Genomic DNA, 17,914 nt, shown 5'->3' with positions numbered 1-17,914 from the left:
TATACATAAAAATTTACAACAATAATATAAAATAATGATATGTGCAAATATATATATATATATATATATATATATACATATGTACATAAAATATACACTAATATAATAATAGTTATAATAATACTAGCAATAGTAATAATTTGTAATAATAATATATACACAATATGGTATTTAAAATATATATATATATGTATATAATAGTATTTAAGAATATATACATAAGAAATATATAACTAATGGCATTAAAAATATATACATAATATATATAAAATACCTAAAAAAGAAGGGGAAAGAAGAGAGAAGGAGGGGAAAGGAAATCCGGCCAAGGGGGCGGTCACCGTTGATCGTGAGGTCGCCGCCGTCGTCGTCGACCATCACCATGCCACCGCACACGTGGCGGAAAAGTTAAATTTTTTAAAATATATGTATATATAAAGAAAGAAAAAACAATACAAAAAGAAGAAAAAATTGAAAGAAGAGGAAAAAAAAAAGATGCAACCTTTTTATTGATGTTTCTTTTGTGTTCAAAATTTGAAGGATTTTTATGTTTTTTTTCAATCTTTGTAAAATCCTCCTTTCTTTTTACATGATTTTGAATGGCTTTTTATAGCCATTTTTACATGATTTTCTATTATTTTTTTCTATTTTGTAGGTGGTGGTGGTAGACAATGGGAGGAAAAATGGGGCAAGTGGGAAAGTGGTTAGGTGGCTAGGTTTTTTTATTTTTATTTTTTGGTTAGGTTTTTCTTTTTTCTTCTTTTTTTTTTTTGGTTAGGTTTTTCTTTTTTTTTTTTTTGGATTAGGTTTTTTTTTGGGGGCTTAATGGGCTTTTGAATTGGGTTTAATGTTTAGGTTTTGTAATGGGTTTGGGTAGATGTAAATGGGTCATGAGTTAAGGGTTTTAGTGGGTTTAGAGGTTTGGTTGGGTTTTGATGAAATCGGGTCCGGGCAATTTGGGCTTCTACACAAAGCCCAAGTCACTCAAGCCTATTGGGCCTAAGCCCATTCAGTGTGATGGTCTTGGGCGAGCCCTTTTCAGATTACAATAAACCGGGCCTTAGCCCTTATTCAGATAATGATATGGCCCATAGGCCCATTTCAAAATACATGCAACATCAAGAAACATATGCAAGCCCATTTGGGTAATAGTGGTATTGGGCGAGCCCTTTTCAGATTATAATAAACCGGGCCTTAGCCCTTATTCAGATAACAAGATGGCCCATAGGCCCATTTCAAAATACATGCAACATCAAGAAACATATGCAAGCCCATTTGGGAGACTACTCAACCCACCAACCACTACACTCCACCCGCATACCAGCCATACACTCTATGTGGGGATAGCTCAACCCACCCACCTAACACTCCACAGCTTGCAGATTTCTTTGCTCGATTATCAATAAATTGAGGCAAAGCCTCCAAGATCGTGGACAAGCCACTTTTAGTACTTCCTCCGTCAATATCCCAGTCCATGCATCGATAATAACAACATGGCATGCAGAAATAACAACATCAAACATGCATTTAGGTCAATTTAACCTAGGGGTATTTGGTAATTTATCTCCTAGGGGTAAAGCGTAAATTTTTCACTTTTAAAGGTATTTCAGTAATTTATCTATTTTAGGGTTTTTCATGCATATTCCTACTTTTCACGTACTAACAGAATCACGTACCGAGGGTTCTTACCGAATTGGGCCCGTTGGCCCATCATTCCAATTTTGGCCCATTAAGCCCAAAAATATCGAGGGCACAGAAATCGTGCACTTTACAGTCCAAATTTTGCAGCTTACCAAAAACATTAATCGATTTATCTCACGAGCATTCGCACACTCGCAAATCTACAAAATACCGGTTTTCGGCATTTCGGCTTTTCGACTTTTGCCGATCCAGACTAAGAAAGAGGGTGTTAGTTACACACCTGTTTGCGACGATATGCTGACGAGATCCACACACGAACCGCCTACAATTGGATTACTAACACGTTAATCTAACTATTCAAATACAAACTACGTATTAACCCCTTACAATATTCGGTCAACCACACCTACAGATCATAGTAAGCTTATAAGAAATCAATAAGCAACTCATTAACAAATTTTTGTCAATGTTTACCACATAATCATAATTTCACTGCAAGCTGTCTTTCTGAGCAACAGTCACTAAATCATTTATAACTAGAGCTACGAAACTCCAAATCAAGTGCCGTTAATTTTCCCTGGAAATAGACTCATATATCTTCTATCCATAAAATTTTAAGAATTTTTGGTTTAGCCAATCAATACCAGAATTTTCTCAAAGTTTCCCATGTTTCACTGTTTGACTAATCTGACCACTCTTCATTACGAATCAAATTTCTCATTGTACAGAATTCAAAATATGTTATAGTTTATTTCATTTGAAACTAGACTCATTAAGCTTTAATTACATAATTTATTCAGCTTCTAATTCATTTCCCACAATTTATGGTGATTTTCCAAAGTCACGTTACTGCTGCTGTCCCAAGCAGATTTATTACCAAATCACTCTTTCATACACCTATCTTGCATGCATGTTATTTAAACATGTATATCACCAATCAATCATCACATATCTATGATTTTTACTTAAGCATAATCTCCATTTCATCATTTTAAAGCACAACATTTCAGCCGATTTTTCCCTTTAGCATCTAAGGTACATGCATGCTCATTTGTTTGGCTCAACTTCACATATCTTCCATTTTTCATCAAAAGAACATGAAACAACAACCATTTCCTTCATTTTAATTCATGATCAAATGCTCACAACACAACTAAAAATCAAAATATACTTCAAGAGTTAAGGTAGAATCAAGAAGAACTCATGAACCTCAAAATAGAAGCAAGGTACCAAGAACTTACCTTCAATTTTCCTCCTCCTAATGACCGAATACTCAAGAGCTTTCTCCTCTCCTTTCTCTTCTCTAACTTTCAGCTATGATGAACAAAGATGGACAAAACTTTGTTCTTTTCACCCCTTTTTCTTTTAATAAAACTTCATATTTCATCCATTTAATTCTTTAATACAAAAGACATGATATTCTTATCATGAAACATTTACCTAACCCATTATCATGGAACATTTACCTAACCTATTATCATGAAACATTTACCTAACCCATTATCATGGAACATTTACCTAACCTATTATCAATTTGTATCAATTTGTACCATAAATTATGGATATCAAGTGCACATTTTGTCTACAACAACATGATGGTTGGCCACTTCATGTAAAATGGGAGGTTTGTCATGCAAATCCTCCTATTTTGCACTCCTATTTGTTTGGCCACTACAAATTAGCCTATAGCATTTTCAAACATTTTCACATAGGTCCTATTTCATAATTTCACCCCCTTTTTCTTATGGAACAAAAATTAACTAAAATTGCCGGGTTCTATCTTAAGCTTGGGCTTTCTAGAGGCCCACTAACATAATTAAACCTTTGCCAACATTCACAGGATTCCCGAAAATTGGGGCGTTACAGACTTAATTATAAAATGCTATAAAATAGTCATTTAATTATGTTTTTTTAATCACCTGTTTATGAAAAGTTACAAAATTTTCATTCAACTATTTAAATTTGTCTCTCTTTTCTTTTCTTTTTCTTTTCTTTTTTTTTTTTTCTGTTACATACTTCAAAATTCAAGATAATTGGGTGACCAAAAAATTATTAATAGTTGAATGACCATTTTGTAAGTTTTATAATTCGATAGTCAAAAAAATCATATTTAAGTGACTACTAATGTAATTTAATGTAGATATAAAATATGAAAAAAATTATTATATTTTATATATATTATATATTTCTATAAAAAACTTATTAATATAATTATTTACTATGTTTAAATAGATTATCTATCTAGTCAAAATACATTTGAAATAAATTTATCGACATTCATTAGGTGATAAGAATTAAATTAAAATTAGGATTAAAAATTCATGAGTATAGTAAAATGTTAAAAAAGAGATATCAATTTTTAAAATTAAAAAAAAAAAAAATATATATATATATATATATATATACTATAGTACCAAATACTGACCATTTATTTATTTATCAAACATTCATAACAAAAAATAAAATAATATAAAATTAAAAGTATAACTTCTAAATTGAAATAATGCAAAATTATTTTAAAAATTAAAATTACTTCAAACATTTAAAATTGAATAGAAGATTACTGCATATATAGGTTTCATATGTGCAATTTGTTTTTTTTTAAATGGACCTTTTGTATATGCTAACAATTTTAAAATGCAACAAGATTAAAGATCTCAAAAAATAATTTTATAATATGAGAAAATGTTAACAAAATATAAAAAATAGAAATTATTTTGTAAAAAATTATAAAATATAGTGTAGCATTTAATTTAATTAATTGTAATTGTTTTTTTTTACTTTAGCTTAGTATGGAAGACTAGATTATAGAATAAAAAGATATTTAAATTTTGCAGATAATTATTAAATATGAGTTATCAAATTGATTTCATCAATAATAATATGGAAACATAAAATAAAATTTTAAAATTTAGGAGGAAATTAATTTAATTAATAAATTGGTTAATATTAAAAGAATTATAATTTTCAACAATGTGATAAAACGAAATAAAATTAAATAGTTAGATGACAATTTTATAATTTTTCACAGCTTAGATGACCAAAAGGTTTTTTTTTACTACTAATTGAGCTACTATTAATGCGGTTTACATTTATTTTTACAAAAAATCACAATAATATAATACAAAGTTAATAGGTGTTTGATTCGAATCTCATTTTAGTAAATATAATAAATTAATTGGATTAAACTCGAATTGCTACCAATTTTTAGTATATGGCATTTCTGTTTAGTGTTTAAATTAATGGGTAAAAAGTATGAGCCATCAAGGCTTGATAAATACAGGTACGCCTTATTTATGAGCTAAATAAATAAATTTTAAATTTTAAAAGTAAAGGTTAAAATATATTATAAGTTTTTGTTGTAACGCCCCGTACTCAAGACTATTGTCGGATTCGAACACGAGGTGTTAACGGACTTAATTCATTACTTAAATAACTCAAGACTATTAAACTGCATCACAGTCGCTTTAAAAATCATATCTCGAGTTCCGAAACTTGAAATCCAATTTCGTAAATTTTTCCTGAAACTAGGCTCATATATCTATCTACTAATTTTTTTCTAGAATTTTTGGTCGGGTAAATTAGTACAGTTTATTAGTTAAAGTCTCCCCTGTTTCAGGGTTCGACTACTCTAACCTCTGTGTATTACGAATCAGATATCTCCCTGTACAGAGCTTCAATAACTATGCCGTTTGTCTCTAATAAAACTAGACTCAGTAAGGAATCTTTACATATAAATAATTACTTCTAATTATATTTGTAAAATTTATGGTGAATTTCCAAAATCAGAATAGGGGATCCAGAAATCACTCTGGCCCTGTTTCACAAAAATTTAAACATCTCATAAAATATAACTCATATGCCTGTTTTGTTCCATCCATATGAAAATAGACTCATAATTCTTCAATTCCATATATTATTCATCACCTAATTGTATCTCTACTATTTTTAGTGATTTTTCAAACTCACGTCACTACTGCTGTCTGAATCTATTTTATGGTAAATTTTACCTATTTCATGGTTTCCATGGATTAGCTAGCAATTTAGCATACATAACACCAAATATGATCATGATTAGCCATTCCAATGGCTAATCATTACCAAGCATTTCCATACCACTCAATAACCATATCATAAGACCATATACACAAAATGATTATAATGCTATACATGCCATACTCAAAATATACAAGCCATTATGCCAAGATGGTATACGGATAGTGTGAGCGTGCCTCCGACCGTTTCCGATTTCTGAGCTAGCTTGTCAACACTATAAGGAATGAAAAGGAGGGAGTAAGCATAAATGCTTAGTAAGTTCACATGCAAATAGCAAGTAACATAACTATATAAGCAAACATAAAACATCATTTGCATAATCATCACCGAGACATTCATATCACATTTTCATTTATCATCTTACCATATTGTTGTTATATCGAGTTTTCAACCCGAGGGTTAAGTACATACCTATTCAAAGTATCCATTTCACAACACTTACCAATACGTCCCTTTCATCTTGAGTATTCCTCCATTTGAGTAGAACTTTACCCGTTGAACACATCGGAATATAATTCGGATACATGGAAAGTTTGCACATAAGTGCCACATATGTAGCCAAGCTACCATGTAACCCGCCCATAAGTGAACTCGGACTCAACTCAATGAGCTAGGGCGTTCGCATCCATAAGTGAACTCGGACTCAACTCAACGAGCTCGGATGCCTAGTTACATCTCTCGAACTCGGACTCAACTCAACGAGTTCAGACATTCGCATCCATAAGTGAACTCGGACTCAACTCAACGAGTTCGGATGCTCAACCATCCTAGTGACATGTCACTTGTATCCTAATCCATTCCTAAGGTTCAACGGGACCTTTTTCCCAATCATGTGTCTCAACCATCTTCTACGGAATGCCGATACCGATACTCGGTAGTATTTCACATTTTCCAAATATATCACATAATTTGACATATTATCAAACAATTATCACAAGTATAATATTTCATAATAATTATCATATCATTTAAATAACATTAAAACATTTAAAATAATAACTATGTTACCAACATTTACATATGAACTTACCTCGTATGCGAAAATGGCTACTTTTACCATTTCGTCCACAACTTGGTATTTTTCCCATTTTAGCCCGAATTTCAGTTTTCCTTGCTCTGTCATTTAAAATATAGTCTAATTAGGACTCACATTATTCAAATTGACCCAAAATCATATTTTGGCAAAATTACCGTTTTGCCCTAAACTTCAATTTAAGCACTTTATGCATAAAATTTCTTCACGAAATTTTCACACAATCATGCAATCATATCATAGACCTTAAAATAATCATAAAATAAATATTTCTATCTCGGATTTTGTGGTCACGAAACCACTATTCCGACTAGGCCCAAAATCAGGATATTACAACTCTCCCCCTTCGTGATTTTCGTCCTCGAAAATCTTACCGAAAAAGTGGTCTTCACTTTTAATCTCATATTCGGTGTCAAGAACTTGCACTTAGACTGTACCTCCAATACATCTCTTCAATTTCTCATATGATCTAAAAGCTTACAGTCTCAACTCTCAACTGTTCTTAAATTTTCAACCCTTCTCAGTTTCCCATGATATCATGACATAAAACTCGGATCTTAACTTGATTAATGGAGACCGGAATTCTAAGAAATCCAATAATCAAAGAGACCTAAAATTCCATGAATCTGATGAGTAGGAATTCATTCAATACAGATATGATTTATAGATCTCGCTAAACATTTAACAATAGGATACATCACATTTTTCCTCTTTCCGCCATAGAAATAATTCTGATATGGCCTCAAGAATAATCCTTCTCATTTCCATCCCAATATCAACACTGACAAGGATAATTTTGATAGATCCCAATGTTCAGCTTTAACCCCTTTAACAACTCCAATTTTATGTAACATCGAATGCTCTAAACTATCACATTACCTCACTGTCTTGAAACACATCACAATTGATACAACAAGACATTCTTGAAAGTCGAAGTCTTTACTCAATGTAGACTAGTCTAGTTCGAAGCTTGCTACCAATATTCTCATCTATCCAAACTTTGTCAACATGTAATAAACTTTTCAGCTTTCACAAGACGAAAACCTTATCATTTGTAGTGATTTTAACTAATATCCAACTCTTTCTAATAAATATACACTTCTCGTTCAGACTATTTACTCTTTTATCCGTACAAAAATGAAATTCTATTATCAGACTTGGGAAAAATAATCCTGACATAATTGTCACATGAAATCTTTCAAATAGATAATTCACCATACCGACTGAAACTCGCGCTTTTATCACTTATGCCTTTACTGATGTCAAATCCTTACACAGAAATTAGAAAAAACCCCAATACTAAAATCACCGCATTACCAAGATCAAATTAGAAGTATAGTCATATTTGACATGATTATCACGAGCTGAAGAACGCACTTCGAACATGAGTCATAATTGACAAATTATGGAACAAAGATAACAAGAAAACCGAATAAAGAAATCCAAGATAGAGAAACCCGAATAAAGAAATCCGAATAAAGAGATCCGGATAAAGAAACCCAAGATAAGATACTATGCCGAGAATCGAAAACCAAATTCATAGAGAAAATACAGAATACCCGATAATTCTTCAAAGAAAGAAAGTCCAAAAGAAAACATCATTTAATCCCATGAAATCAATATAACAAGATCAATATATCTTCCCATACATATATATCGATGAAGCATCAAGTAGAAGAAACAGAATCATAATATCATACGTATTCTCTCATCAATTCTTATCGATTTAAATGAAATAGAATACCCAATGAAATAGAGCAATATAAATTATAAACCAGTCAGACTACCAATGCTTTCATCCAACACCGAGATTAAAAACATTCCCATATAACAAGAATTTCTTCAAGATCAATAGCCATAGAAATATTTCGAGAACGGCTAAACACATAGAACATCTCAAAAGAGATCGCTAAATCTGTCCAACCATAATCACACACTCAGATAGTTCACATTTCAAATATCATTTCCCCAACTAGTTCTGCCGTCACAAATTTCATATTAAACCATTCACTAAAAAATGCCAGTTCTGAATAAATTTCAATTTACACTTTTCTCGACCTTGCACCTGAGTAATTCGATTTACCAAAGAGAATTCCTTCTCTAATTGGGATAGTGCATAACTCCAATAATCTTTACGTCAATCGATACTTTCTTGGCTCGACTTTACTTATCAACTCATTTTCAATCTCTGATCATACTTATAATTATTCTATCACTAAACTCTTTGGGTTCTCAACCGGAAACTTATTCAATACAAATCTCATGAAATTCCATTATAAGTACCACTTCGGTAAGGGGGAGGGGTTGTAGGACCTCTGACTCGACTTTCTTATACATACACATATGACACAACTTCCATCATCATAGTAACATCATCAAAATCATGTCATTCATTTATGTTGGCTTACACCAATTTTCCTATTGTCCCATTTAGACAATATACTTATGCATACATTCTATGTTTTCTAGACAGCTTTACTTATCCATTCATTTAATTAAATTAAGTCATGCTCATGACATCATATAAGACCAAACAAACATAGATATTTGCATCACAATCACAACTTTCATTTCGTGCATCATCATGTACATATCATTACAATCATATAATTCAATCCAACAATTTAACATAGATAAGTTCATTTCATTATAATCCTTTATCTCATAAAAATTATATATCATTAACATTTATCAACATTCGACGTCCAAATCAAGACAAGGACAGTTTCACTCGTACCATAATATTATGACCTTTATTCATACCTCTACAACTTTCTATTTATTCTGTTCATCTTATCAAGTAAGCCACATACACTACATCATATGAGCATTAAGCAAATATGAATATTTATCACATATATATCATAAACTTTTATTCATACTTTTCTAAACCGAGACTTTTCATAATCATAATTTTACTCAAATACCTTCACATAACATTGAACATGGTCGGCGCAGCTCGGTTGGAGAGTACCCTGTCTAAATAAGACGGTACTATACTCATATGCGTCGGAAGACATCACACTATCACAGATCAGTGGCATGTATAGCTAAACTTTTACACATGCTAGGTTAGTCCGAGAACCGACTAAACTTACTCTGATACCACTAAATGTAACGCCCAGTACCCAAGACCGTTTTCGGAGTCGAACACGAGGTGTTAACGGACTTAATTCATTACTTAAACAGCTCATACAATTCATTTTAAAATTTCCAGACAAGCTGGCTAACTGCATCACAGTCGCTTTAAAAATCATATCTCGAGTTCCGAAACTCGAAATCCAATTCCGTAAATTTTTCCTAAAACTAGGCTCATATATCTATCTAATAAGTTTTTTCTAGAATTTTTGGTCGGGTAAATTAGTACAATTTATTAGTTAAAGTCTCCCCTGTTTTAGGGTTCGACTACTTTGACCTCTGTGTATTACGAATCAGATATCTCCCTGTACAGAGCATCAATGACTATGCCGTTTGTCTCTAATAAAACTAGACTCAGTAAAGAATCTTTACATATAAATTATTACTTCTAATTATCTTTGTAAAATTTATGGTGAATTTCCAAAGTCAGAACAGGGGATCCAGAAATCGCTCTGGCCCTATTTCACAAAAATTTAAACATCTCATAAAGTATAACTCATATGCCTGTTTTGTTCCATCCATATGAAAATAGACTCATAATTCTTCAATTCCAAATATTATTCATCATCTAATTGTATCTCTACTATTTTTAGTGATTTTTCAAACTCAAGTCACTACTGCTGTCTGAATCTATTTTATGGTAAATTTTACCTATTTCATGGTTTCCATGGATTAGCTAGCAATTTAGCATACATAACACCAAATATGATCATGATTAGCCATTCCAATGGCTAATCATTACCAAGCATTTCCATACCACTCAATAACCATATCATAAGACCATATACACAAAATGATTATAATGCTATACATGCCATACTCAAAATATACAAGCCATTATGCCAAGATGGTATACGGATAGTGTGAGCGTGCCTCCGACCGTTTCCGATTTCCGAGCTGGCTTGTCAACACTACAAGGAATGAAAAGGAAGGAGTAAGCATAAATGCTTAGTAAGTTCACATGCAAATAGCAAGTAACATAACTATATAAGCAAACATAAAACATCATTTGCATAATCATCACCGAGACATTCATATCACATTTTCATTTATCATCTTACCATATTATTGTTATATCGAGTTTTCAACCCGAAGGTTAAGTACATACCTGTTCAAAGTATCCATTTCACAACACTTACCAATACGTCCCTTTCATCTTGAGTATTCCTCCATTTGAGTAGAACTTTACCTGTTGAACACATCGAAATATAATGTGGATACATGGAAAGTTTGCACATAAGTGCCACATATGTAGCCAAGCTACCATGTAACCCGCCCATAAGTGAACTCAGACTCAACTCAACGAGCTCGGGCATTCGCATCCGTAAGTGAACTCGGACTCAACTCAACGAGCTCGGATGCCTAGTTACATCTCTCGAACTCGGACTCAACTCAACGAGTTCAGACATTCGCATCCATAAGTGAACTCGGACTCAACTCAACGAGTTCGGATGCTCAACCATCCTAGTGACATGTCACTTGTATCCTAATCCATTCCTAAGGTTCAACGGGACCTTTTTCCCAATCATGTGTCTCAACCATCTTCTACGGAATGCCGATACCGATACTCGGTAGTATTTCACATTTTCCAAATATATCACATAATTTGACATATTATCAAACAATTATCACAAGTATAATATTTCATAATAATTATCATATCATTTAAATAACATTAAAACATTTAAAATAATAACTATGTTACCAACATTTACATATGAACTTACCTCGTATGCGAAAATGGCTACTTTTACCATTTCGTCCACAACTTGGTATTTTCCCCCATTTTAGCCCAAATTTCAGTTTTCCTTGCTCTATCATTTAAAATATAGTCTAATTAGGACTCACATTATTCAAATTGACCCAAAATCATATTTTGGCAAAATTACAGTTTTACCCTAAACTTCAATTTAAGCACTTTATGCATAAAATTTCTTCACGAAATTTTCACACAATCATGCAATCATATCATAGACCTTAAAATAATCATAAAATAATTATTTCTATCTCGAATTTTGTGGTCACGAAACCACTATTCCGACTAGGCCCAAAATCAGGATATTACATTTGTACTTTTAAAAAATTTAAAATTTAGTTCTTAATTTTTATTCTTGGAATTTAATCATTTCACTTTTCAAAATTCAGGTTCAATTGTTAAAGCTGATAATTTTATTTTTGTTAAATTTGTTGTTATGACATTTAAAAAAAAAGCTCTATTGATAGTTATGTAACTAAAAAATTGACAACGTAATGAAATTGAATTTAACAAAATAATTCTAACAAGATAAACAATTGGACCTAATTTTTAGATCTAAAAGTTGATAGATTAATTTCCTAAAATAAAAGTACAAAGACTAATTTCTAAATCTATAAAGAGTATAATGACTTACAATAAATCTTAACCAAAAAAATAAGAATAATTTAATTTAAATGTTTGCGAGGCAATAATTTAATTTTAATGGATGTGAAGACTGAATTCTCATGCAATAATGTTACACATTAATTTTAAGACAGTGGATTGAACCGACAAGAGTTTTAAAGTAAACCCCCCAATTTAATTTTGCATTTTAGCCTACTAATTATGAGTTAATCCATTTTCATCCATAAACATAAAATCAATATCCTCCAATGGTGACATTTAAAAGGAGCATTAATGTCAAATATACATGGTGAGAAGGCTCTCTACCATTCAAATATTCATTTTGATTGCCTCTGCTGCCGTGACGTGGCATATTGCCTCATCGGGTCACGTCGTAGAGACGAGGTGATTCGTCTCATCGGGACGTCGTTGTCATGTCGTCGGGACATCGGCCCTTCCTCATCCAAGCGCCAACCCTGTTTAGTCCAAAATGCACACTCCACATTTTGCCATTAGTTCTTGTATTTTGTGAAAGTTTTAGATTTAGTTCTTATACTTTGATTTGATCAATTTTAGTCTCTGTACTTCTAGAATTTTGAAATTTTAGTTCTCACCCAAACAGTAGCAGTTAAATTTGCTTGGTTAAATTCAATTACTAGTCTTGTACCATGTGTATAATTGCACATTTAGTCCATATTCTCCAATTGCATTGTTCTAAGTTCCTATACTTTTGGATTTTTGAAATTTCAATCTTAATGCAAATGATGGTCGTTAATCCATTAACTAGATTTTTAGTAGGTAATATGTGAAAATAACAAGCTAACATATTATTAGAGATATCATAATATGTTTGCCTCATGAGATTTTGGAAATAAACTAACTTAACTTAATAAAATAATAAATATCATTTGGTAAATATTAAAATTTTAAAAATACAATAATTAAAATAACTAAATTAAAGTATAATAACTAAATTTATATCTTTCGTGAACTATATAAAATTAACTTTTAAGTTTTATTATGGATATTGAATTTAATTATTAACTTTTTTTTTTGGGTGGTCCTGTCTATCATGAACCACTAATTATTTACTTATGGTCAGCCTTCTTTGTTGACTCATGTATGGTCACCTAGGTCATTTATTAAATGTGTATGGAAGAATTAGGAATCATACGTGGATATTAAGCTTGTTATGTCAATTTTATGTACAAATCCAAGTCCCAATATTAGATATTCATCAATTATTACGTCGTAATCACACGTGTGCTCTTTTATATCTAAATTTAATTTTTGGCATGACAAAGGGAATGGCCCGACACCCATAAAAGTTGTTGAAGACACCCTTGCAATATTTAAAAAAAATTTTAAAGATTTTTTTTAGAATAATCTCAGCATAAATTTTGATCATATATATATATATATATATAATGTTTAGAAGTATTTATAGCCCCTCCCCAACCCATAAATAAGAGGATAATGCGCTTCAACACACTTGAATCCATATCCTCCTGCATTGGCAACAATATCCATGCCAATTGAGATAAGACTCAATCGGCTTTTTTTCAAGATTTTAAAATTGTATCAACAATTAAATTGGTCAAATTATTTGTTTTTAAGTTAATTAGTTTGATTAGTTTGTTTGTGTTAGAATTAAGTGACCCAAATTCTTATTTAAATAAAATACGATGGAAAATAAAATAAAAGTAAAATCCATATAGAACTAGACTTCTTTTATTTTATTTTAGAATAAGGTTTTAAACCTTATTAAACTCCATCTATTTTATATTGATTAGGATAAGGTGTTTCAATCCTACTAGAATATGGCTTTGCAAGCCTATAAATAGACATAGTCTATTCCTCTTGTATTTGAGTAAAATTTTTCGACATAGTGAATTTTCTTCTCCTCTGCGTGGTTTTTTTCCGAAAGGGTTTCCACGTAAAATTTATGTGTTCTTTATTTTATTTATTTTATTCTATTTTATTTTTCACAAATTGGTATCGAGCTTAGGGTTATTCATCTCGATCACGGTAATGGCGTCTTTGAAGTATGAAATTCATTGTTGGATCGTAACACCGATTTGCGTTGTGGCAAATTAAGATGCAAGCGCTTCTTGCAGATGGATCTAGAGGATGCCCTGCTAGGATAGATAAGATGCCTTCGACATTAATGATGAAGAGAAGAAGCGTAAGGATCGAAAGGCATTAACACAATTACATCGCATTTGTCCAACGAAATTTTGCAGGATGTGATGAAAGAGAAAACTGCCACGCATTATGGAAGAGGCTAGAACAAATATGTATGTCGAAAACTCTAACAAGCAAGTTGCATATGAAGCGGCGTCTTTATGCTCATCGCTTGGAGGAAGGTGCGTCAGTACACGAACACTTACATGTTGTTTAAAGAAATTCTCTCAAACTTGGAGGCCATGGAGGTTCAAGATGATAAGGAAGATCTAGGGTTGATTCTACTTTGTTCGTTGCCCGTCTTATTCAACCTTTAGAGACACGATTTTATATAGCCGAGTCTCTCACGGTTGATGAGGTTTATGATTCTTTAACCTCGTATGATAAGATGAAGCATCTTGTGGTTAAACCCAACTCTCAGGGAGAGGGTCTCATTGTTCGTGGGAGACAAGACCGGAATGTTGATGATGATCGTGGTAGAACACAGGAACGGAATCCTCGTGGTAAATCTAAGGGTAGATCGAAATCTTCAAACAGAGGTAAAACTTGCAACTTCTGCAAGAAGAAAGGGCACATTAAATCTGAAAAGCTATAAGCTACAAAATAAGATTAAAAGGGAGGCTGCGAATCAAAAGGAAAACAACCAAAAAATTCGGTGAAGTGATGTTGTAGAAGACTACAATGATGGTGAACTTCTAGTTGCTTCATCAATGATTCTAAAGTAAGCGAGGAGTGGATACTTGATTCAGGCTGCACCTTCCACATGAGTCCCAATCGGGATTGGTTTACAACTTATGAAACAGTATCTGAAGGTGTTGTTTTGATGGGAAATAATGCTTCATGTAAAATCGCAGGTGTTGGAACAATTAAAGTTAAGATATTTGATGGAGTTGTCAGAACACTTAGTGACGTGCGGCATGTTCCAGAATTGAAAAGAAATTTAATTTCGTTGAGTACTCTTGATTCAAAAGGGTACAGATACACACCGAAAGTGGGGTTTTAAAGATTTCAAAGGGTCCTTGTTGTGATGAAAGGGCAAAGAAAGATTGCCAAGTTATATGTTTTACTGTGGTTCTATCATTCTCGGTGATGCAATTGTCGCTTCCTCTTCCTTGTCGATGATGATATTACTAAACTTTGGCATATGCGCCTAGGGCATATGAGTGAGAATGGCATGGCGAATTAAGCAAAGAGAACTTCTTAATGGGCAAGGAATTTGCAAACCGAATTTCGTGAGCACTTGTGTTTTGGGAAGCAAAGAGAGTTCGATTCACTAGAGGAATCCATAACACGAAGGAAACGTTGGAGTATATCCATTCGATCCGTGGGGCCGTCCAGAGTGCCTTCGAGAGGTGGAGCTAATTATATGCTAACCTTTATTGATGATTTTTCGAAAAGTTTGGGCGTTCTTCCAAGCGAAAAGCGATGTGTTTTCCACATTTAAGTCTTGGAAAATTATGATTGAAAAAGCAGACGGAAAAGCAGATAAAATACCTCCGCATGCATAATGGCTTAGAGTTCGCTCGATGAGTTTAATAGATTGTGCAAGTCGGAAGGATCATGAGACACTTGATTCGTCATACTCCACAACAAAAACGGCGTTGCGAACGAATGAACGAACGATCATGGAGAAGGTTCGATGTATGTTGTCAAATGCCAACTTACCAAGTCATTTTGGGCGTACGACCTCTCTTGCATGTTTTTGATCAACCGATCTCCATCCGCTGCCATTGAGAAAAGACTCCACAAGAGGTATGGTCCGTAATCCTGCTAATTATTCGATTTAAAGATTTTTGGGTGTCTGCGATGCTCATGTTGATAATGGAAAATTGGAACCGAGATCCATTAAATGCGTTTTCTTGGTTATAAAGTGGTGTAAAAGGCTATAAGTTATGGTGTCCTGAAAATAGAAAAGTTGTGATTAGCAGAGATGTTGTTTTTGATGAAACCGCTATGCTACCTAACTTATCTCTTAAAGACTCTTCCAATAAAGAAAACCAAAAGCGGTGGAGCATCGATTAATACGAATCAACTCCTCAAGCCGGTGCAAAATTGAGAATAGAGTTGCTTCTTCACCGCAATACTCTATCGCCAAAAACAGGACAAGAAGAGAAATTAAACCTCCAAAGAAGTATGCCGAGGTTGATCTAGTTGCTTATGCTTTAAATGTGGTGAAGATATAGATGCGAATCAAGAGCCATTTAATTATTCGAGGTGATTAGGCGTGAAGACTCGAAAAGTGGATGTTTGCTATGCAAGAGGAGATGGAATCACTCCACAAAAACAGAACATGGGATCTTGTAAAACTTCCTAAAGGTAAAAAGGCATTCGTTGTAAATGGGTGTTTAAAAGAAAGAAGGGACTCAGGAGTTGAAGAACCCAGATATAAAGCAAGGCTTGTTGCAAAGGGTTACAGTCAAATTCCAGGAGTGGACTTCACAGATGTGTTCTCTCCAGTTGTTAAGCATAGTTCGATTCGAGCTTTGCTTGGTATTGTTGCCATGCATGATGTGGAGCTTGAGCGTTAGATGTAAAACGCATTTTGCATGGAGAACTTGAGGAAGATATTTACATGCAACAACCGAGAGGGTTTTATAGTCTCGTAAAAGAGGACTATGTTTGCTTGCTTGCTAAAAAGTCCCTTTACGGTTTGAAACAAATCACCAAGACAAGGGGTACAAGAGGTTTGATTCCTTTATGACTTCTCATGATTTCAAAAGAAGTAGTTTTGACAGTTGTGTCTACTTTAAGAAAAAGTTGATGGTTCTTTTGTGTATCTACTTCTTTATGTTGATGACATGTTGATAGCAGCAAAAGATAAAAGAGAGATAAGAAAGGTTAAAGCCCAACTAAGTGAAGAATTTGAGATGAAAGATTTAGGACCAGCAAAGAAGATACTTGGTATGGAGATTCTCAGAGATAGAAAAGCAAGTAAATTGTACCTAAGTCAGAAGGGGTACATTGAGAAAGTTCTTTGCGGTTCAATATGCAGAGTGCTAAGCTTTGTTAGTACTCCTTTAGCGACCCATTTCGACTTTCATCGGCCTTATCTCCTCAATCGATAATGAGATTGAGTACATGTCACATGTTCCATACTCTAGTGCAAGAGGATCTCTCATGTATGCTATGGTTTGTTCACGCCCGATTTATCATATGCGATCGGTCGCGTTAGCGATACATGGCGAATCTCGTAAAGAACACCGGAAAGCGATTCGATGGATTTTAAGATACTTACGAGGCACTACTAATGTTTGCTTACAGTTTGGAAGAACTAAAGATGGAGTTATAGGGTATGTTGATGCTGATTTTGCTGGAGACCTTGATAGAAGAAGATCTCTCACAAGTTACGTCTTTACAATCGGAGGTTGTGCAATTAGTTGGAAAGCCACTTTGCAAACTACGATCGCTTTGTCTACCAAAGTTGAGTACATGGCGATTCTGAGGCTTGTAAAGAAGCTATTTGGTTGAAGGGACTATTTAGTGAACTCAATGAAGACCTTCAAATC

At 33.1% G+C, this 17,914-nt stretch overlaps 1 long non-coding RNA gene across 1 annotated transcript; it reads right to left on the bottom strand.

Moving 5' to 3' along the window:
- Nucleotides 1-1,596: 1,596 nt before the first annotated feature.
- Nucleotides 1,597-3,025, bottom strand: LOC128291477 (uncharacterized). Its single transcript, XR_008281269.1, has 2 exons — nt 2,880-3,025; nt 1,597-1,960 (listed from the first exon to the last, which is right to left on the bottom strand). It is a non-coding gene; the product is annotated as an uncharacterized LOC128291477 (long non-coding RNA).
- Between the last annotated feature and the right edge of the window lie 14,889 nt (nt 3,026-17,914).

The sequence above is a fragment of the Gossypium arboreum genome, chromosome 4 (assembly GCF_025698485.1).
Source record: "Gossypium arboreum isolate Shixiya-1 chromosome 4, ASM2569848v2, whole genome shotgun sequence".
In the NCBI taxonomy this organism is placed as follows: Eukaryota; Viridiplantae; Streptophyta; class Magnoliopsida; order Malvales; family Malvaceae; genus Gossypium; species Gossypium arboreum.
Note: the sequence above shows the minus strand (reverse complement) of the source record. Positions and strands in the feature narration are given on the sequence as shown.